A 23,045-nucleotide genomic window follows, 5' to 3' on the forward strand; every position below is an offset into this window, starting at 1 on the left:
CCATGGACTCGCCTTTTTCAGAAATTGAGTCACCTTAGCAGTACTCTTATGTGTCATCCTCTAGCAACTTCCTCTGTGTGATAGCAGGACCACACACAGGAGCCAGGATGAATGAAAAGTATTCAAGAGACAGAATGTTGGAACCACCTTTTCCTTGGGAAACATGAGGAAGTAAAAGTGAGGTGGAACAGGTGTGAATATTCTCTGAGGCACATGTGGAATTCTGGTAGGGGGACAAGCTGTCAGAGTACTCTCTTTCTGACCTGCTGGTCTCTTGCGTTGGGTGGAGGAGGGTCTGAGGCTGGTCCTAGCTCCCCTGGCTCTTCTTTCCTGCTGGTGATAGAGAAACCTGCGGGGCTGAAATGGTAGGAAAACCAAGCTGCAAGGTCCACCTTCACCTGAACCTGCTTCTGGGCTGCGGCCCTTTCTGCTCACCACTGTGGTGAGTGATATCTGTTTTAGCTTCAGCACAGTGGGTTATGGAGTGAGGTCCCCTCCATCCCTGCTCAGCTGTCCAGTCACCCAGCACTGTTATCATTCAAGCTCAGAGAATCCCCACCTGCCATGGAAGGTCTCAAGCAGTTCTTGCTACCTATAGGATAAACATGACTTTTCTCCTTGTCTTTTTTTTTAATTTATATATAACAGTGGAATGCATTACAATTCTTATTAGATATATAGAGCTCAATTTTTTATATCTCTAGTTGTATACATAGTTTATTCACATTCATTCGTGTCCTCAAACATGTACTTTGGATAATAATGATCATCACATTCAACCATCATTAATTATTACCCCATGTCCCCGTCCTTCCCCTCCTACCCCTCTGTCCGGTCTAGAGGACCGAGAGAGAAAGGTGGTGAGAGAGTGGGCAGATGTTGTTGAGACCCCCCAGGCCTGCAGGACTCCTTGGGTGATCTTTTAGCCCAGAAAGTTTCATGTGAAGCTGGGCATGGTGGCACATGCCTCCAGTCTGGGAGAGTCTGGCCTGAAAGCACATGAAAGAATACAAAAAGAAAAAGAAAATGGAGGCAGACTTCATGGACCAGTGATGCTTTATTCAGCCCTGGAGGGGCACATATTTTGGGGGAAAATGGCATTGGGTCACATGAGGTTCTAGGTTTTATAGGGACTTAGCAGAGCCACATCATGGGAGATGTTAGTTACTTTTGGTGGGCTTTTTGGCAAATGGGGCCAGGTCATAGGAGGAGTTTTGATGGTGGGGTTAATTTAGGGAGGGGCAGGAGGACAGGTAGGGGAACTGTAAGGGTAGTTCCCCCCCAGGCCTATTTTCCATATCCTTCGTGGCCTAGGCAACTTAGGGAGACCCTGTCTCAAAATAAGAAAAGGGTTGAGGATGTAGCTCAGTGGTAAAGCAACTTTGGGTTCAGCCCCCAGCACTGCAAAACAAAGAAATAAACAAAAAGAAACAAACAAGAAAATGAGGGGTAGGGAGATTATTCAGACAGTAGAATGGCTAGTGCAGAGGCTTGGAAGTGGAGCTGAGCACTGTGTGTGACAGGCCAGTCGTTCAGGAAGGGCTGAAGGAGGTGAGCCTGATGGCCACATGAGCTTCTGCTACTTCTGCTGCTGCAGCTGCAGGTGCCTCTACTGGGTTCTCTCTCCAGGACTGCCTCAAGTGCTTGACCCATTAACTCACAGAGCCCTTGCTATAACTCTGTGGAGGCACTGTCCCCCTGTGTGGGTGAGGACATGGAGGCATAGAGGCCAAAAGCTCATGGACACCATGGGCTGCAGTCTGGTCCTAGAACCTCACTCTTCCCCAGGACTCTGCTGCCCCTTTGGAGGCCAAGGATGGAAGTGTGGGTTTTATTCTAATTGCTGCAAGAAACTGCATTGTGGGGGACTTCTGTTTTCTGTTTTGGTGCTGGAGATTGAGATCCAGGCCCCTGCACATGCTGAGCACTTGCTGATTCTCTGTGCTGAATTCTGAGTGCCCTGCTGGAGGATGGCTATGTTGCCAAGGTGAAGCGTGAGCTGTACACAGCAATGTTTTTGCTGTCATCTTACTTTGCATGTTGAGGTCTGAGGGCAGGTTTGTTTCTGGAGAGCGTGGGTGATGTGGGACCTCTCTGATGTGGTTCCTGCTTCCTGACCTGCTCACAGCAGGCCCTAGGACTCATGTCAGCTCCTTTTCCGGGGTTATCCTATGCTTGCTCCTCCTCCTTTCTCTGCAGGTTGTGCTGCCACCTGGTGGGATGGCCCACATGACCACTGGGCCAGCATCCTGCCAGCCTGCCCCTTGTCACTTTCCTGCTTAACTGTACCTCTGGGAGGGTACCAACAGGACAGAGCATGGCCAGGAGCTGCCTGTAGTGGGTGGCACCCTTGTGGCCTGACCTCTCCTCCTGTTGTCCCACTCAGCTCTCCTTGATTTTTGGTTCTAGTCGCATCACACTATTTGAGATGTCCCTCAGTGTTCATAGGCTGGCTTATTTTCGATATGTGATCTGTACCTCCTGTACTCTGTGCTAGTTGTTGTAGCTTCATGAACATCAGCTCTTACAAGTCATTTGGCTAGAGACTGAGACACTGAGAGGTCGTGAAGGTAGCCCTTGGGCACCCCTGCTGGTGAGCATGAAGCCAGGCTTTTGAGTCTGGTTGTAGCCCATGCCCTTCCTCTCTGCCCAAGGAGTGACCTTTTTTCCTTTTGTCCATCTGCAGAATCCTTGTCTAAACCAGCTCAGAACACACGTTTGTTCTACTTCTTGCTTCTTTCTGTACAGATTCTGCTCTCTGCCTCTTTCTGTTTGTGGTATTTAATACCTGTTTCTCCCTTTCCTGGTTTGTAAGCTTCTTGGGGGCATGGTAATGCCTTTCACAGAATAGGAACTGAATAGACATTTGTTGAACTGGCAAAAGCCTAACAGAATGCCTGTCTGGAGGCCCCAGGATATCCATGAGGGGTCATGGAATGCCCATCCAGGGGTCATGGGGTACCCATTAGGGATCATGGGGACAGGTGGTAGAGGGGCTTTGGCATTCCTTCTACATTCTCTCACAATTCCAGCTTTTCCTTTATCCTTCCTACCCCGTTCACACTCTGCTGTTCTTTCTCAACCCTACTCAGTTTTCATATTTCACTCATTCTTTCAGGGCCTTGCTTCATAAACTGGTTCTGACTCAGATAACTGAACAAGCAACCTCTTTATCTCTGTGTCAGGTAGCTTGGACTCTGGCATTCTACCAGGTAGGTGCTGCTGGTCACCACCGTGGAGTCGGTTTGAGAGGATAGGCATCTGCTAGGTGGCTTTCTGCTTGTTGTTTTATGTAGCCTGGCTGGTTGCTGACTTACTGGTATTGGCTTACTTGTGGTGGAGTGCAGTGAAGGGATCTGGGGTCCCGGAGAATCAGAGATAACCTTAGCATGGACAGAAATTAGATTTGGCAAAATTCTTTATCTCTGGGATAAGAGAAACTGATAAGATCCCCCAGAGGGCAGCAGCAGGACAGAGTGCAAATTCTGTGCAGTCTCTTCCCCTGCTCATGGTGGTTCTGAGTTGGGGCCGATGCATCAGGAGGTAGTTGACAGCTGTGTCAGACTTGAAGGGGGACAGAGCATTCCTCAGTCCCCACTGAGGGAGATGTTGGAGAGTCCTGAGAAGGTGGCTTATGCATAGTGAGGAAGTCCATGCATGATGCTACTTCAGTATCCTTTTGTCCTTCACCCTGGAAGGAGCTCAGCTAAGCTCAAGTCAGGTATCCAAGGGAGGTGAGAAGCTCTGTCTTTCGTTGGGAGGGCTTCAGGCAGGCAGTTGGGACCTGTCTCTTTGAGGAGGTGGGGTGGATCATACTTCCCAAAAGTCTGGACTGGGTTCCCCAGAGCTGTGCAGGTGATGTGAGGTTCTCTGCATGCTGTTTGGTTGTCATCTTAGGTAAAGTTGCCACTGCTCTGGTGCCACCTGTCTAGACTGGCCCAGCTGACCATACTTCTCCTAGCCTCAGAGTCATTGGCCCCTAGAGGTAAAACAGGGTATTTTGTGTGTTACCCTGTGCTGTCTTGAAAGTGTGTTATTTACATAGCACTTTCCTGTTAGATATTGAATGAGGCTGTCGATGTTAGCCAAGAGTGGGAAAAAAACTTCACCCTGGATATATATTTTTTCCTATAAGTCTTTATGGAAAATGAGACCATAGCAATAAATGACCAATGGATAGGAGCAATATGAATCTTGAATTTGCTTATAGGCATGGTATTGGAAATCCTGAAATAGTGTGCCTCCTGTTTCTTCTGTGGAAAATTCCGCAGTCTCCTCGTTATGTCTTTTTTTAAAATTTTTTTTTTGAGAGAATTTTTAATATTTTTTTTTAGTTTTCGGCGAACACAACATCTTTGTTTGTATGTGGTGCTGAGGATCGAACCCAGGCCGCACGCATGCCAGGCGAGCGTACTACCGCTTGAGCCACATTCCCAGCCCTCGTCATTTTTTGTTTTCCCCTACCCTGTGCTAGAGATGGAACCTAGGGCCTCCTACACACGGGGTAAACGCTCTACCACTGAGCCAACCCTTTTGTAAGTCCACTAAAATAGATTTTTTGGATTATCTTTTAGTCATCACCTTTATATTTTTATTTGAAAACAAATTGAGTAAACCTAGGGGCTGTTCTTTACTATTTCTTGACAGGGACTTGCCCTGAAGCACTTTGACTCCAGTGCCTCTGTGTCCTGGGAACTAGCTAGGGGACAGATTCCCAGTGAGCAAGTAAAATAACCCAGGTCCTTCTCAGACCATATTTAGTTGTGAAATCTGCACCTAGACTGTTTTTAAAAATAGCTTTCTTATCCAGATTGTGTATTTCTGTCCAAATCTGATTTAGTTTATATTGCATGTTTGGCAGTTTAGAGAAACTGACTGGCTCTTTAGTTCTGTTGTGATGCAGCATTAATTCCTGTGGCTGTTAACATTCTCTCACTTTACTCTGAGGGAGTAGTGTTCTGATTTGTGCTCTGTAGAGAAGACTTACAGGTTAGATGGGGCGGTACTCTTGGGGTTTAGAGCATGGGAGCTTTGAAAAAATCTTGACTCCAGGGTCCTGGAGAGTTGTTGACTTGGTTTAGAGCTGACCAGTTGAGATCTGCAGCCAGATCTTGCTGCCCAACTAGGGAGGGAGCCAGAAATCAGAACTGTAGAAGCCAGAAGGCCTGCAGCCGAGAGCAGATTGAGAGGAAAATACATTGCTTTCTAGCCCTCACCACCAAGTGAGGCCAGCCTTCTTGTGTGGGGTGCTGCAGTGGGATGCATGAGGCACAGCAGAGGTCTCTGGGAAGTGATGTCAGCCTAGTGGAAGCATTGTCCATGGGATGCTTGCCTGTGAAAGGCCTGTGGATGACAAGTGTATGCTCTTATTTTGCTATTTCAAGGGTAGGCTGGAGATGGTAAGTAGATACTAGAGAACCTCATCATCTGCTCTTTTTATATATAGATATATATATATATATTCTCTCTCTCTCTCTCTCTCTCTCTCTCTCTCTCTCACACACACACACACACACACACACGTATTTATATTGAAACATTTTGCAGAAGAACTGGAAGATTACTCTAGGAAATACCTAGTACCTCTCCACGCTTGGCAGTGTTAACCCTCTACTCTTCATGTTCTCTCTCTATGAGTTTACACACACGCTTCATTTTGCTAATTGTTTAAACTACATCACAGACCTTGTGATACTTACCTCTGAATACTTCAATATGTATATCTTTAAAAAAGAACATTCTCTTGCATGACCTTGGTGAGGTTACCATACCTGACATTTCACATTGTTTTAATAATATTTTTATTATCCATTATTTTTATAATCCATGTTCCAGTTTCCATAGTAGTCTCAAAGTGAGCTGCATAGCATTTTTTTTTTAAATATAGATTCTGAGTAAGGATTGTGCATTACATCTGGCTTAACATGTGTCTCTAGTTTGTTTTATCCTAGAACAGTTCTTCCATCTTTATCATTTTTGACTTTGAATTTTTTAGTTTCTGATGGACCTTTATTTTATTCATTTATTTATATGCCGAGAATTGAACTCAGTGCCTCACGCATGCTAGATAGGCGCTCTACCACTGAGCCACAACCCCAAGCCCCTTGACTTTGACTTTTGAAGAATCCAGGTGTTATGGTTTGTATGTGAGGTGCCCCACAAAGGCTCCTGAGTTCATTCAGGAATATTCAGAGGTGAAATGTTTGAGTTGTGAGAGTTGTAACCTAATCAGTCCATCCTATTTTGGATGAATTGACTGGGTGGTAACTGTAGGGCGTGGCTGGAGGAGTTAGGTCCCTGAGAGTATGCCCTGAAAGGGTGCATCTCCCCTGTAACCCCCTCCTCTCCCTCTTTGCTTTCTAGCTGCCATGAGCTGCATAGTTTTCCTCCACCTTATTCTTCTGCCATGATGTGCTGCCTCATGTTGGACCCACCATGTACTAAACCTCTGAAACCATGGGCCAGAATAAACTTTTCCTATTCTCTAAGTTGTTCTTGTTGGCTATTTTGGTCACAGTGAAGAAAAGCTCCGTAACATGCCAGACATGTATCTTGTGGAGTGCCCTGCAGTCAAAGCCATGGTTTAATTCAGGTTGAATGTTTTCTGCAAGAATTCACATAGATGATGATCTGTGCTTTTCATTCTGTCGTGGCAGAAGGCACTTAACATCACTTCACTTCACTACTGGTGGTGCCGAGGTGGGTCACTAGGGTTTCTATTGTATGGGTACCTATTCTTTTTGTACTGAGGGAATACTCTGCCTGTCCTGTTCCACAATTGTTAGCTGCTGCTTCTATCTCTATTGAGGACTCTTCCCTGAGTTACATGCTACTTTGATGGTTGTCACTTGTACTCAGGCCTTTCGAGGTGATCCTACCCTTGGTATTGGGACTTCAAGTGTTGGTCAGTAAGGGACATTGGAGGATGGAGCTAGGCGTCCTTCTAGCTGAGCTAGAAGGCTGTGTGTACTCTGGGATGTGGGAGAGGAAGAAACATTCCTCTGCTTCCAGAAACTAAACATAATGTGATCATCTATGAACATGGCCGTCTACTTCTGAGCTCTCTCTGACTTTTACATGCTTTTCATTTTCAAGCAGAAGTCAGTCTCCGACTCTGAAGAGTCAGATGCCATCAATGTGAACTTCAGGTGTGATTAGAAAAAGTTAATTGAGGAGGGTGGAACAAACACACATAGGGCAACTATTTTATGCATGAGAAGAAATGTTGGAAATTCAGAAGAATCAGAAATGTGATAATTTTAACAAATGTATGCCAGCAGCTTACTAGTCATGGATGCTGCTTTCTGAGTTGCTCCTCAGGACCTGATCTGCCTCAAGTAACACTGAGAGGAAACTGAGGTATAGAGAGATTGTGCCATGTCCTGGGTCCCATGTGTATATAAGTTGATCTCTGAGTCTGGGTTTTGTGGGGAATCCACATCTTCTAAGTTTATATTACAGATGGTCTCTCACATGGCCATGTGTTGGTGGAAGGTCATAGACTCCTCTTGGGTATTGATCTTCATAGGGATCAACCATGTAATACAGTTATGCATTTTGAACCTGCACTACAAAGGAAACGTATTTAAGATTTAAGATGTGTATCTGCCAAAGCATTAGTTTTCAACATACCCTGTCATTTGGTTATGACGCATAACTCAGCCAGGAATGGTAGGTAAGTGTGTGTTTGCAGTAAACTGTTTCACTAAGCCTGGATTTTATAATGCTTACTCTGACTTAAGTTAATGCAATGACTTAATGTTACTGTTTTGGTAACTGTAACTGCAGTCACTTTCCTTGTTAGTCCAAGCAGGTGTGGTGTCTTGTCCCAGGTCCTGTTGTCATCTGTGTTCAGGTGACAGGCATATAGGCATGCATTCCTAGCACTTGAAGGGGCGTGGAGTCAGGGGACCCCATGTAGGCTGTGTGGGAAACCTGTATTGCCCAGGCAGGACTCTGGTGTTCCCTGGTGCCTGTGACTTGGTTCTGCTTTTGTCACCTTTGCCACATTGTCTTTTGGAGACTTCTGTTTCCCTTCTGTAAGAGGAAATTGTCATGCAGTCTGTGAGGTCCAGGCTGTGCAGATGCCAGCATGGCACATGGTGGTCCTTTCCTCGCCCCTTGCCTGGGGATGTTGTTGCTTACCTAACTGCACCTTTGTGAGGTTGCTCCCATGCTGGTGAAGGTGGGTTGTCTTGCTTCTCTTCCGTTCTTCTGGCTTTCCCCTCTGCTCTGCCACTCCTTCCTGGAAACCACCAAAAATGTTTGGTTGTTTCTGTTTCGAGTATGTGTTTGCTGTCCTGGTGTTTGGGTGTTCATACAATGGAATCTACAAGATTGAAGATTTGATTCTTATTTTAAGCTGAAATAAACTGGGGGCATGTTGGGTGAAAGTGCTGAAATGGATAGAATCCTTTATCAACTACAGTTTTATCCCTGGAGTGGGAGTAGGTGGAATTTAGTATAAAATTTACGGAAACTAAGATTTCAAAAATTCAGTGCTGCATTTCTGCTTTTCACAGATTCCTAGCAATATGGACTATTTGCATTAACCTTAAATAGCAGCATTTATTTAAGATTCATTTTTACTCATTCTTGTTCTAAAATCACTAATTCATTTGACAATGTGATAGGACAAAATTATATTTTTAAACGTCGCAAGCAGCGCTCCAGAACTTGGGTCAAAAATAGTTTCCTCATAATCTCATTGGAGGAGGTGAGCTGATTTGGATTTTAGAAGATTAAAGCTTTGGTGAACTGAGGAAGACTTGGGCCAGTCTCCCTTTGCGGGGTCTCCAATCATGTTGAGATGGTAGAATGTGCCAGGAGGGAGAGAGGCTTTTCTTGTGCACCTTTCCTGGTGCTTGTTTTTGGCTGTGCCTGTAGGGTGCACTCAGCCAGGGCACTATTTAGGTGGGAACCATTCTGCTGCTGCTTTTTTCTTCTTTTCAGCTCATTTTGGAAGGTGGGCTACTTGGTAAGGGGGGGTAAGTCTGCATTTGTGTGCTAGATTGCTGAGATTGTTGTTGAGTATCAGGGAAGTGTGCAAGAACAGTTGTGTCAAGATGCAGATACTTGGAAATGTGCATCCTGTATCAGGTCCCATGGGTGTGTCTGGGTGGTGCTAGTACTGTAGTCTTTAGCCCCAGGGCCTGCCTGAGTCTTTGCCCTCTGCATTGCATGTTGGGTCTAGGTTTGCCACACACTGTGCATGTGATAGTTGGCACTTAGCGCAGCTCCCCTTGCTCTGTCTCTCTGGCCACGGGGTCTGCTTGTCACCCAATGGAAGGAGAAGCAAGTTGAGGTGGAGGCTCTTGACTTGGTGTTAGCAGACCTGGGACTGCTGGGAGTTTTGTTGCCTCAGGAGGGAGACCATGCCAGAGCTGTCTCCTACACTGTGGGGCGGAGGAGAGGCTCACTATGCTACAGCTGGTTCTCTTGCATTCTTAGCTTGTTCATCATGAGAGCCTGAGTCCTTTTATTTGTTGTGGTTTAGGCCAGTTTGAGTTATAATTTACTTGTTTGCAGGATCTTCATTATATGATATTTGATATTTAACACAGCCTATTTTGTGATGGGAAATTTGCTTTCATGTTTTTATCACATGGAAGGTATTCCTGATTTTTGGTAGTGCCCGTGAGTTTGGAAGCCAAGGTGAAGCAAATTCACGAATACTAGAGGGTATGTAGGGGAGCCTTTTACATTCCACTAAGCCTTCAGCATCCTTGGGGAACCTCATCCCATTTGTCAAGTTGTTCACACTGCACAATGGCTCTGATACCTGACATAGCCAATGAGAAGCTGTGACAACTCAATTTGAAGAGGGAACTGTAGGGCTGGGAGGCGGAGCTGTGGTGGTGGTGCTGCTCACGTTTTCTGATGCTCTTCCTGTGCAGGTGGAGCCTTGCTCTCCTCTCAGGGAGTGTGGGCCGAACTGGCGACTCCTAGTGAATAGAGTAAGCAGTGGTGAGTGGCAGGTCTCAGCTGTTGTGTCTTCCTGAGCTTGCAGGCACTTGCTTCCTTCCTGCCTGCACTTGCGTCATTCACTCTGTGCATGCTTCGGGTGCCAACCACGCTGTGAGAACATGAGGAACCAAGACTTCCAGCCAGCAACCTTGAGATGGACTTGCTCGTTAGCAGATCCCCAGCCCAGGGAAGCCTTCAGGCTGCCAGGTGACCTCAGTTCCCATTGTACCTTGATGTCCTCCCTTCAAGGAACCCTGAGCCACATTCACACAGCTGAACTGTTCAGAACACTGACACAGAAACTGAAGTGATAGGTGTTTGTTGTTTAGAGTCATTGTTTGTAGAAATGTACCGCAGTGCAGGTGCCCAGAGGTTAACCAGGTACATCTTCAGCATGTGGGAGTGGGCGAGCCCTCTGGCTGCCCTTTGTCCCTCCTCTGTCTGCCTGTGGCCTCTTCTGCAGTTGCTCAGTTTTGTTGACTGAGAGGACAATGGAGTCTCCTTAGGGCCAGCTCAGACATTCCTGTCTCTCCTTGGAATTTCTGTGAGACAGCAGTCATTAACAGTCAAGTAATTATTGTGTTTAGGATTTAGACAGGAAGGGAAAACCCTGTGTACTAGGGAGTAGTAAGTGCCTGTTGAACAGTCTGATTTTGAATAGCAGAGCATTGTCAGCTTCCACCATCTTCTGTTAAACTGTCTTATTCTGAATGACCCAATGCTTCACTTAATGTCTTGTTTTCATGTTTTTGGAGATGTACTCTCTCTCTCTCCTGCAAGAGTTATGAAGGTGATGTTGATTTCCTTGCTATCACTCTCATTTTAATGAAAAGGTCAGGGAGGCTGTTTCAAACACCATAGCTCATCACACTTCTGCTTAGAACCAGCGTGTGTAGTGTGTGTCATTTCTGCTCTAGCTGGTGTCTGTCCTTTTGTGCTGCAAAGGCCTCTTTATTTACAGCAGTGTTCTTTTTTTGTGTTATTTTTGGCAGTCATCTTCTGTCTGGCCAGAGGTTTTTGCATCTGGGAACACAGGTGACTCTTAGCTCCAGCTGTTGGGGACACACACAGGGTCATCCTGATGGCATCATGCTGCTGGGTCAGGAGTTTGTTGGGGAATCTGAACTTGATATTAAATTTGGGTGTTACAGATAACCATTAAATAAGGACTGTGTCAAAATAGAGTACTTTTATTTATTATTGGACAGCATTGGGGATTGAACCTAGGGACTCTACTAATGAGTTACAAGTCCCAGACCTTTTATTTTTGAGACAGAATTTTTCTTAGTTGGCCAGATTGGCCCCAAACTTGTGATCCTCCTGCCTCGGCCTCTTCCCAAGTTCTTGTGGTCTCTGTCTCTGGGGGAGGAGTTCCTGAGTGCCTAGCCCTGTAGCATCGCAGGACCAGCAACAGTATTTGTCATTAGCTTGTGATGGGATGTACCCTTCTCTGGATCTGCATGCTGGGGATGGAGTCATCGGGTAGAGCAGTGCCCTCACACCCTTTATTGTTAGTTTTTATTTTTATTTTTTCTTTTTATGCTCTGGGCCCAACTTCTAAAACACCTCCACCATCCACCACAATTTGCCCACCCTGGTTTTCTCTTCTGCCAGCTCTCTTCATCCTGGTCCTCCCTTGCTTGAAGTGGGTTGTGGTTTTTGAGGCAGTGCATTATGTCAGAGGAACCCTTGGGCTTGGGGACCGAAGTGGTTTTGGAGGTTACTTGGTTAGGGAGTCCTGGCTCTCCTTTTCCATGGGAGGAGTGTGATGCATGCATGTCTGTGCTTGGGAGTCTCCCTCCAGGTGCTCTTCTTAGTGTGGTGTTGGATACAGAGAGACTCGGGATGACCAAGTCTGGGATGGCCCTGCTTTTCTGTCGTTTTCCCTTCTATTTTCCAGACTGTCCCAGGCTGACTTGATAGTCCCTTTCTACTTCAGCAGTGATCTGGGTAGGAAGGCTCTTCCCATAGATGTCCTGAGTGACTGTCATGTCTAATGGGCTCTACTGAGCTGTCCTCTGTGCTGTTTTTGTATTCTTCATTTTTCATTGTTTGTCCTCCAGTTGTTGTTTTGTATAAGATGATACCCTAGACTAGCTGAGACAACCACCAGCTTGAGGCAGGTGGCCTAGAGAGTCCTCATTGTTACTTCTGGCATTGGTGAAATTCATGGAGTGCTTTTTTTTGGTACTGGGGAATTGAACTCAGGGGCACTTGACCACTGAGCCACATCCCCAGCCCTATTTTATATTTTATTTAGAGACAGGGTCTCACTGAGTTGCTTAATGCCTTGCTTTTGCTGAGGCTGGCTTTGAACTCAGGATCCTCTTGCCTCCTGTTCCTGCCTCTGAAACTGCTGGGATTACAGGCATGTGCTACTGCACCCAGCTCGTGGGGTGCTCTTTTGTTTATGAAGATAGTTTTTGTTCTCTGCCTGGACTAGATGATTCCAGGTTTTCCCCCAACAGAGGAATAGCATTTTTATGATTTTGAGAGACCTGGAGGAAGTGCAGCCCATGCCTTGTTTGAGAGTCCCCCGTCAGTGCTCCACTCAGTTTTATGTTTCCTTTGGTGCCTTAGGAGAAGTATAGCAATTGCTGCTCTGATTGATTCTGGAGAATGATATGCTCGTGACTTGAATCTCTGTTGGAAGTTTCTCCTGATGAGCTTTTGGGTGTTGCTGCCTTGTCTGTTCTTGCATCTTCCTTTCACCTAGGGACACTCTAGTGGCATTCATTTACCAGCAGATGCCATAATTCCCTTCTTTATGGCTGAGTAGAACTCCCTGTTATCTGAACACATCTTCACCTGGTAGTGTGCTTGCTGAGGGCACTTTTATCAGTCTCTCTTCTTTCTGTTAGATAGTTTCACCTCTTGGTTTCCTTTGGCTGAGGGGTTGTAGAGACAGGCATAGGTAGTTGTTGGTAGATGTATTGCCTTGTCGGAGTTCACACCGGCAGTCATCAGTACCTTGGTTTTCAGTCCATGGGAGATAGGACAGCCTGGTAGGTCAGTGCCTAAGACTTGTTGGAGGGCTCGTGGTGAGCTGGAGGCTGCTGCCTTCCAGAGGGTCCTGAGTCAGAATATACCTCAGGCAGTTGCTAGCCTCATGTAGGGTATGTTCCTTTCCCCTGGACACCCTCTGCACTGGAAGCAGCTGTGCTTTCTTTTTGTTGTGTATTTTTGATGGGTGCAGTGTGATTATATATAGTAGTGGGATTCTTTATGTCATATTTGTGCATATAGTTAGCATCATTTGTCAAGACTCCTTCCGTACTTTTCCTTCCTTCCTTCCTTCCTTCCTTCCTTCCTCCCTCCCTCCCTCCCTCCCTCCCTTCCTTCCTCCACTTGCTCTACTCAACTGATTTCCCTTCTGTTGTTGTTATTATTTTAATCAGTACACTATCATTAATATATTAGTGGGATTCATTGTGGTGTATTTGTACACACACATAACATAATTGGGTATATTGACTTCCCTAGTACTTCCCCATGTCCTCCCCTCTTCCCTCCCTCTCAAATCTCCTTCTACTCTATCGTTCTCCCTTCTATTTTCAAGTTAGTCTCTTTTTATGTACTTTTTTGTTTTGTTTTTATTTTTTATTTGGGTCCTGGGGATTGAATTTAGGGACACTTGACCACTGAGCCATATCCCTAGCCCTTTCTTTTTGTATTTTATTTAGAGACAAGGTCTCACTGATTAGCTCCTTGAGAGTCCTCCAAGGTCTCACTGATTGCTTAGCACCTTGCTGTTGCTGAAGCTGGCTTTGAACTGGAGATCTTCCTGTCTCAGCCTCAGCCTCCTGAGCAGCTGGAATTACTGGTGTGTACCAAGGCCCCCTGCTAAGAGAGTCTCATTTAATTCCTTTTTCCCCCCCTCCTCCTTTTAGCTTCTGCATGCAATAAAATATTTAGTCCTTGACTTTCAAAGTCTGGCTTATTTCACTTAGAATCATGTTCTCCATTTCTGTCCATTTACCAGCAAATGACATAATTTCATTCTTCTCTGTGGTAGAGTAAAAACTCCATTGTGTGTATGTACCACATTTGCTTTATCCTTTCATCTCTTGATGGGCACCTAGGCCCCTGTCATAATTTGGCTATTATGAATTGAGCTGTTATCCACATTGTTATTCATGTATCACTGTACTATGCTGATTTAGTTCTTTTGGATTAATAGCAAGGAGTAGGATAACTTGATCATATGATGATTCTGTTCCTTGTCTTTTGAGTCTCCACACTGCTTTCCAAGAGGTTGCACTCTTTGCAGTCCTGCTAACAATGTATCAGGGTACCTTTTCTTCAACATCCTTAAGTGCTCCTGGGTTCAATCCCCAATAATTCCCTTCCTCCCGCCAAAAAAAGAAATATAATGTTAATAATTCCCTTCCTCCCGCCAAAAAAAGAAATATAATGTTATTTATATTTCTTTTTTTGGCGGGAGGAAGGGAATTATTGGGGATTGAACCCAGTTTTATTTATATTTCTTTTTTTGGCGGGAGGAAGGGAATTATTGGGGATTGAACCCAGGAGCACTTAACTACTGAGTCACATCCCTGGCCCCTCTTTTTAAAAAGTTTTTAAATTTTGAGACAGGTTCTACCTGAGTTGCTCAGGGCCTTGCTAAGTTGCTGAACTTGAGATCCTCCTACCTCAGCTGGGATTACGGATGTATGCCACTGCACCTGGCTTATTATTTATATTCTTGGTGATTGCCATTCTTACTGGAGAGAAATGAAATAATTTTAGTGTAGTTTGGATTTGGGTTTCTCTAATTGCTAAGGATGTTGCACATTTTTAAAAAACACAAATATTTGTTGGCCACTTGTATTTTTTTTTTTTCTTTTGAGAAATGTCTTTTGACTTCATTGGCCCATGTATTCATTATTTGTTTTTGTTTTTGGTGCTATTTTTTGAGTTCTTTATATACTTTGGATATAAATCCTCTGTTGAAAGAGTAACAGGCAAAGGTCTTTCCCATTCTGTAGGCTTTCTGTTCATGTTCTTGTTTCCTTTGTTGTATAGAGCTTTTTGATTTAATTCTATCCCACTTATTAATTTTTGTTTTTTATTTCTTGAGCTTTAGGAGTCTTCTTAACAAAGTTAGTGTGCTGGTATGATGGAGTATTTTCTTCTAGCATAGTTTCTGGTCTGATTCCTAGGTCTTTGGTCCACTCAGAGTTGACTTTTGTGCAGTGTGAGAGATAGGAATCTTACTGTCATTCTTCTGCATATGGATATCTAGTTTTCTGTATCTCTGTGGGATCACCTTTGTGTGTCTTTGGTCTTTGTGTTGGTTTTGATGTCAATACCATGCTGTTTTTGTTAAAATAGCTCTGTAGTATAATTTAAAATTAGGTATTGAGGTCTCCAGCATGGCTGTTCTTGCTCAGTATGACTTTGGCTCTTCTGGGTCTTTTATTTTAGGACTGCTCTTATTTTTTCTAGTTTTGTGAAGAATATTAGTGATATTTTGATGGGAATTATACTGAATCAGATTGTTTCTGGTAAAATGGCCATTTTGACTAATTCTGCCTATCCAAGAACAGGGGAGGTCGTTCCCTCTTCTAAGATCTTTAGTTTTTTTCTTCAGTGTTGTGTAATTTTCTTTGTAGACGTCTTTCTTCTCTATAGTTAGATTTATTCCCAAGTGTTTTAATTTTTGAGGCTATTGAGAATTATTATCCTGATTCTTTCTTAGCACATTTATTATTGATGTATAGGAAAGCGGTTGATTTTGTTTGTTGATCTTGTTTCCTACTACTTTGCTGAATAAGTTTATCAGTTCTAGAAGTTTTCTGGTGGAGTTTTTGGATCTTCTAGATAAAGCATCCCATCATGAGCAAGCGGATAATTTGACTACTACTTTTCTTATTTATGTCTTATTAATTTTCTTCTCTTGCCTGATTGGTCTGGCTAGAGTTTCAGGAACTATATTGAATAGGAGTGGTGAGAGTGGACATTCTTGCCGTGTTCTGATATTAGAGGAAAATGCTTTCAGTTTTTCTCTGTCCACATAATATATTGGCTTTGGGTATGTTGTATATAGCCAATATGATGTTGAGGTAAGTTTCTTCTATCCCGAGTTTCTTAATGTTTTTTAATATAAGCGAGTGCTAGATTTTTTTTCTGTGTCTGTTGAGATGATTGCGCAATTTTTTGTTCTTACCCTTATTTGTATGGGGAATTACATTTATTTATTTAAGCATGTTGAACTAGCCTTGCATCCCTGGGATGAGTCCCCTTTAGGTCATGGCATACTCTATTTGTAATGCATTTTTAAATGTGGGTTGGTAATATTTTATTAAGGATTTTTGTGTCCATGTTTATTGAGGATATTGATCTGTTGTTTTCTTGATGTGTTTTTGTCTGGATTGGTATCAGGATGATACTGGGTTTGTAAAATGAAATTTGGAGTGTTGCCCCCCCCCTTTTATATTTCATGGAATAATAATAACAAGGGTGTGGTTGTGCGTATATATATGAAGAAGATTGGCATTTGGTGTTTTAAAGGCATTATAGAACTCATCTGAGAATACATTTGGTCCAGGACTTTTCTTTGTTGAAAGGCTTTTTATTACTGTTTTAATCTTGTTACTTGCTATTGGTCTGTTTAGGTTTTTCATGTCCTCTTTGCTTAATTCAGGTAAGGAGGGAACATGTATCTAGAAATTATTCAGTATTTTTAATGTTTTCCAATTATTAGAATAAAAGTATTTAAAATAGTTCATAATGCTTCTCTGGATTTCAGAAATGTCTGTGGTGATATCTCCTTTTTCATTTCTAATTTTGTTGATTTGGGCTTGTTCTCTTTCTTTTGGTTTGTTTGGCTAAGGATTCATCACTCTTGTTTATCTTTTCAAAGAACCAGCTTTTTGTTACATTGATCCTTTATTGTTTTAAAAATCTCTGTCATTCATTTTGGCACTAATCATAATTATTTTCTTTCTTCTACCGGTTTTGGAATTAGTTTTTGCTTTTCCAGGACCTTGAGATACAACTTTAGATTGTTTTATTAGGGATCTTTCTGTTTTTTGTAATGTAGGCACTAAATGCTACAAACTTTCCTCTTACAGCCACCTTCATGGTGTCCCAGAGATTTCGGTATATTGAATCACTATTCTTGTTTTGATTCTAGGAATCTATTTCCCCTCTCCTTTTTTTTGTGATCCATTCCTCCTTCAAGAGTATTGTTTAATGTACTTCTGTTTATGTGGTTTCTATTATATTCCTTGTCTTCGATTTTTAATTTTGTTCTGTGGTGAACTGATAGTGTGCAAGAGTGTGTGTGATTGTGTTTGTGTGTATGTATGTGTGTTTATTTATTTTGGCATTTGCTAAAGCTCACTTAATGACTTATAGTATGGTCTGTATTTGGGGGAAGTTTCCATGAACTGCTGAGAAAAAAGTGAATTCAGTTTGGTCTATTGTAGGATGAAATATTCTATAGATGTCTCTTAGATCCATTTGATTTATAGTGTGATTTAGATCAGAGTGTATTTATTGATTTTATTTGTGGATGACAATTCCCTCAGTATTATTGTATGGGAGTCTGAGACCTAATGTCCAGAGGTATGTGTTTTATATAATTAGGTGCACTGACATTTAGTGAAAAGTAGTTTCTGTTGCTGTATCTTCTTGTGAATTATTCCTTTTACCAGTATATAGTAACCTTCCTTGTCTCCTATGATTGATTTTTGTTTGAAATCTGCTTTGTCAGGCAGAGAATAGCTAATCCTGCTTCTTTTTGGACTCCATTTGCACACGCTTTTTCCATCCTTTTACTTTCAGTCTGTGGCTGTCTTTGCCTATGAGATGGGTCTCTTGCAAACAGCATGTAGCTGGGTCTTATATTTAAATCCACTGTCAGTCACTTATGTTATTATTATTTTCCCTGCCATTTTGACTTATTTCATATATTTAATTATCTTAATTTTCATTTGCTTAACTGCTCGTCTAGTGAGCTTTACTCATTCAGAAGTTCTGGGGTTTGTTTTTGAGATCTTCTGTGTGTATGTAGTATGTTTAAGGTTTTTCTGTATCACTGGCTTAGTGTCATGAATTCTTTTAGTTTATCCTTATCTTGAAAAATTTGCATTTTCTCCTTAGATTCTGAATAAGAGCTTTGTTAGATACAGCAGTTTTGGTTGGCAGTTATTTTCTTTTGGAGCTTGAATTGTCCCATTTCACATTCTCCTGGATTTTATGGATTTACCTCTAAATGTGACCTGGCAGTTTTCTGTTGGATCTGTTAATATTTTATCCTTATTCTCAGGTTAGGCATTTTGATTAAGATGTGTATTGGAGAGGTTCTTTTCTGATCTTGTCTGTTTGAGGTTCTGTGTGCATATATACTGAATGTGAATATCCATCACATTCCTAAGGTTTGGAATATTTTCTGCTATTTTTTTTCACTGAAAGAATTTTTTAAAATTAATTAAATTTTTTTTTTTTTTTTTAAAGAAAACCACAAATGGAGCACAACTTTCCATTTCTCTGGTTGTACATGAGTCACACTGTTTGTGCAATCATACCCCTACTTAGGGTAATAATGTTGGTCTCATTCCACTATCTCTCCCCTCCTCCCCTTCCCACTCTCCCTTGTGCCCAGTTGAAAGTTCTTCCACTCCCCTCCTCTGCCATTATTGATCAGAGAAAACATTTGGCCTTTGGTTTTAGGGGATTGGCTTACTTTGTTTAGCATGATGTTCTCCAGCTTCATCCATTTACTTGTAAATGTCCTAATTTCATTTTCTTTAAGGCTAAGTAATATTCCATTGTGTATATATACAACAGTTTCTTTATCCATTCATCTATTGAAGGGCATCTAGTTTGCTTCTACAGTTTATCAATTGTGAATTGAGCTGCTATAAACATTGAAGTGGCTAAATCACCATAGTACGCTACGCTGATTTTAACTCCTTTGAGTATAAACTGAGGAGTGGGATAGCTGGGTCAAATGGTGGTTCCATTCCAAGTTTTCTAAGGCATCTCCACACTGCTTTCCAAAGTGGTTGCACTATTTTGCAATCCCACCAGTAATAAATCAGTGTACCCTTTTCCCTCCATCTTTGCCAATACTTATTATTACTTGAATTCTTGATAACTGCCATTCTGACTGGAGTGCGATGAAATCTTCGAGTATTTTTGATTTGCATTTCTCTAATTGCTAGAGATGTTGAACACTTTTTCATGTTTGTTGATTGATTGTATATCTGCTGTGAATGTCTGCTCATTTCCTTAGCCCATTTATTATTGAGTTATTTGTGTTTTTTTTTGGTGTTGATGTTTTTGTGTTCTTTATATCCTGGAGATTAGTGCTGTGTCTGATGTGTGTGTGGTAAAGATTTTCTCTCATTCTGTTAGCTTTCTCCAAGCAGTCTTTAGCAAGAAGAATGAAGCAGGAGGCTTCACAATGCTAGACCTTAAACTATACCACAGAGCTATAGTAACATAAACGGCATGGTATTGGCACCAAAATAGACATGTAGACCAGTGGTACAGAATAGAGGACACAGAGACAAACCCACATAAAAATGGTTATCTCATACTAGACAAAGGGACCAAAAACATACATTGGAGAAAAGATATAGCCTCTTCAACAAATGGTGCTGGGGAAACTGGAAATCTATGTGCAGCAAAATGAAATTAAACCCGATCTCTTACCTTGCACAAAACTCAACTCAAAGTGGATCAAGGACCTCGGAATTAGACCAGAGATCCTGCAGCTAATAAAAGAAAAGCAGGCCCAAGTCTTCATCATGTCAGCTTAGGACCTGACTTCCTTAACTAGACTCCTGAAGCACAAGAAATAAAATCAAGAATCAATAAATGGGGTGGATTCTCACCGTCATTAAGAACCTTAATACCACCAAGAACCACTAACTAACCTGTATCTCCATGCCATTTTCAGTTCCAGTAGTTCTTAAGCTTGATCTCATTGTGGTCCCAGAGTTCTTAATACTTTCAGATCCTGGTTGGTTGTTCTCTTCTTCCTGAGTGTTCAAGTTCATGTGCCTTGTCTTAGAGGGCTAAAGTCCTATTTTCTATATGACCTAATCTGTTTGTGATACTTTCAGGTGAACAACTTCTCTGCTTCGTGGTGTCTTTCATTTCCAGGAGTTCTCACTGGTCTGTTTTCAGAATCTCTATTGGCAGTGTCTTGTATCTCCTATATTTTCGCTCTTAATTTATTCTTTAGATCTTCTGTTAGCTCATTAATCATTTGAATAATCAACATTTTGTAGTTTTTCTCTGGAATTTTGTCCCCTTCAGTAGTTGTGGGTTCCTTTGTTGGGGGATTATAAAATTGGGGGACAGGAGACTTGTTTGCGTCTTTCCTCATGTTTTCAGAGGTCTTCAACTTGTGCATCTGGTGAGGTAGATTCCTTTTCCTTTTCCTTCTATGAGGGGGCCTTTGGTGAAGAGCTGTCTCTTTTGTCACAGGTCCTGTGCTGTATGTGTAGCTTAGTATCATCTCATAGGATCCAGTGTAATCCATTGTTAATTCCAACCTCCGAGCCTCTCAGCTTGCTGCTGCAGAACTGCTGATTGAATGCATTTTTGGAGAGCTGCTACAGTGCTGTGGAGTCCTCAGAACCTCTGTGTTGGAGCTGCTTTCTGGGGTCTTCTGTAGAAGCGGATGTCAGTGAGCAGGACTTGAGTGCGCCCCCAGCTATTCCTTTGGGGCCTGATCATCAGTGTTTTCCCTTCTCTGTTCTACATGTTAATATATTGTTGGAGTTGAGCAGGGTCAGGTTGTATGTGAAGCCGGGTGTATTGTCTCTGGGTTAGGTTATGGGTGTAGTTCAGCAGCAGAGCCTCTGTGAACTTGTAGTTTTCCAGGATCGCATTACCTCTCAAAAAAACTTGGAAACCAACAACAACAGGGAACAATTTACAGCATTAAATACTCAATGCCTATTATAACATCTTCAGCCTATTGTCCACAAATGTTCTTTGTAGATGGTATATCCAAAAGAAGTCCAGCCCAGGACTGCTTATAGCATTACTGGTTGCATTAGGCCTCTCTCCACCTGTAGCAGTCTCGTCCATGGTTTAGGTGTGTGAACAAGACTTGGTGCCTGCCTTCTCACCAGTGCAGAGCAGCTGCTTGTCTAGAATGCACCAGGAGGATGTGGATAGGATGCTGGAGATGTGTTATTTTGCTTTGGGTTATTGAAGGGATTCCCTCGTTTTTAAAATTACTGATGCTTTAGAGATGAATCAGCAAGTCCTACTACTGGTGCCCATTGATGCCACACTCATTGGGATCCAGAACTTGATCCCCCATAGTTGCGAGTTGATGTTCTGCCTAGGCTCGTAGCCTTGTCTTTCCACACCTTGACCCTAGGGCTAGATGCTCATTTTTTTTTTTTTAACTTTTATTTATTTATTTATTTTTATGTGGTCCTGAGGATCGAACCCAGGACCTTGCGTGTGCGAGGCGAACGCTCTACTGCTGAGCCATAACCCTAGCCCCGAGATGCTCATTCTTATGGCTCTTACTGTTGCAGAAATCTGTCCCCACTGTCCCCAATAATTTTTCTCTCAGTTCTTTCTTTTACAGCCTGTGGAGTCTTCCTCTTTATGCTAAAATTGCTTCACACACGGATTGTGTATGTCATTGAAGACGAGCTAGTTTTCCTAAATGATGCCGGTACATATGGGTTTCCAATAAACAGGTTCTTCAGAACATCCAGAAGACATGAGTCTAATGTGCTCCTCTTTTTAATTAATGGATTAACAAAGAATATATGGCTCTTAGTGACTCTGAATAGTTGAAAAGCCATTTTACTCTTAGCCTTCATTTTCCTTTTTAACAAGAGGATTGAACTGTGTGTAATGGGTGAGTTTTCTTTATGTCTGTTCTGTGGAACTGATGTTTTTTCATTGGAGATTTTTTTTTCATATATTAAAAAAAAGTTTTTTAGTTGTTTATAGACCTTTATTTTATTTATTTGTTTTTTTTCTGGTGCTGAAGATGAAACCTAGTGCCTCACTCATGTTAGGCAAGCACTCTACCTCTGAGCCACAACCCCAGCCCTTTTTTTTTTTGTATTTTTTAAAAGTAAGTTTTCTATGGTAGAATATCATCACTGGTTGGTCAGTCTGCTCCGGCCGTCTCCCTTATCCCATGTATGAGGCCTGCACAGGTGCTACTTCCATTCTTGGGGTGGTCCTCATACACATCTCCTTTGCCACTTATTCCTGTCATGAGGTAAGAAACCTGAGGCCCAAGGGGCAGTGTCTTATTACAGGTTAGGACATGCAGATGGCAGAGCTGACCTTCCAGGGCCTTCAGCCTCATAGACTGCTCCTAGCAGGACCTTCCGCCTCCTCCCACAGCCTGCTACTTTGTGACATATCCTCTCCTGTCCTCCAGACAAGAGAAGACAGGAGCTTTCAGAAAGCACTTCTGTGTTCTACTTGGAGTATTCTAGTTCTTTTAAACCTTGGTTTCTGGGTGATTTGGTATTTGTTGTATTTCATTATGCAATATTGTTTCTACTAAACATAAAATGTTCAAAATAAAATGCAAACAATACATTTAATATTATGAACTTTTTGGTGGAAAATTGTAGAATAATTTTATTTTGGAAATACTGGATTATTTTATGGTACTTTAATTTACTCAAATGTAAAGTAAGAATGAGTTTTTGTTATACCCCAACTGGGTAGATAGTAGCTGATACTAGATGTTTGGTGCTTCCTTCTGTGTGTCCCTGTGGTGCCTGTGCTGAGCGGGGAGGAGGGTAGTGTTCATCCTGGCCTTGTGAGCCTGCCACTTTGCAGGACTCCTGATGACATTTCTTGTCTCCCCAGGGGAAGTGCTTCTCACCCCTGGCCATGCATCAGAGTCACTTGGAATCTATTAAAATTCTGATTTCTGGGTCCCTCCCTCCCTCAGATTCTACTTGCATTGTTCTGGGAGGTCATTCAGACATCTTGCTCTCCCTAGTCCCCTGGGAGATCCTCCTCTGCAGCTTGTAGTATGTCTACTTCCCCAGATGCCACCAAAGAAAGGCTAGTGACAGTGGAATGGGGCTCTTGTTTCCTCCCGTATTTGTACCTTCCCT

The 23,045-nt window shown here is 42.6% G+C and overlaps 1 protein-coding gene across 6 annotated transcripts in view; it reads left to right on the plus strand.

Moving 5' to 3' along the window:
• The window catches only part of Arhgef7 (Rho guanine nucleotide exchange factor 7), a 135,775-nt gene that overhangs the window by 40,113 nt on the left and 72,617 nt on the right, over nt 1–23,045 (plus strand). Inside the window, exon 1 of one of the 6 annotated variants that reach the window (XM_077110699.1) lies at nt 13,772–13,789. The exons of the other annotated variants lie outside the window; for them this stretch is intronic. The gene's annotated coding sequence lies outside the window, so the exon portion shown is untranslated. Of the gene's footprint in view, nt 1–13,771; nt 13,790–23,045 lie in introns of those variants that run through there. 6 annotated transcript variants of the gene reach the window in all.

The sequence above is a fragment of the Callospermophilus lateralis genome, chromosome 12 (genome assembly GCF_048772815.1).
Source record: "Callospermophilus lateralis isolate mCalLat2 chromosome 12, mCalLat2.hap1, whole genome shotgun sequence".
Lineage (NCBI taxonomy): Eukaryota > Metazoa > Chordata > Mammalia > Rodentia > Sciuridae > Callospermophilus > Callospermophilus lateralis.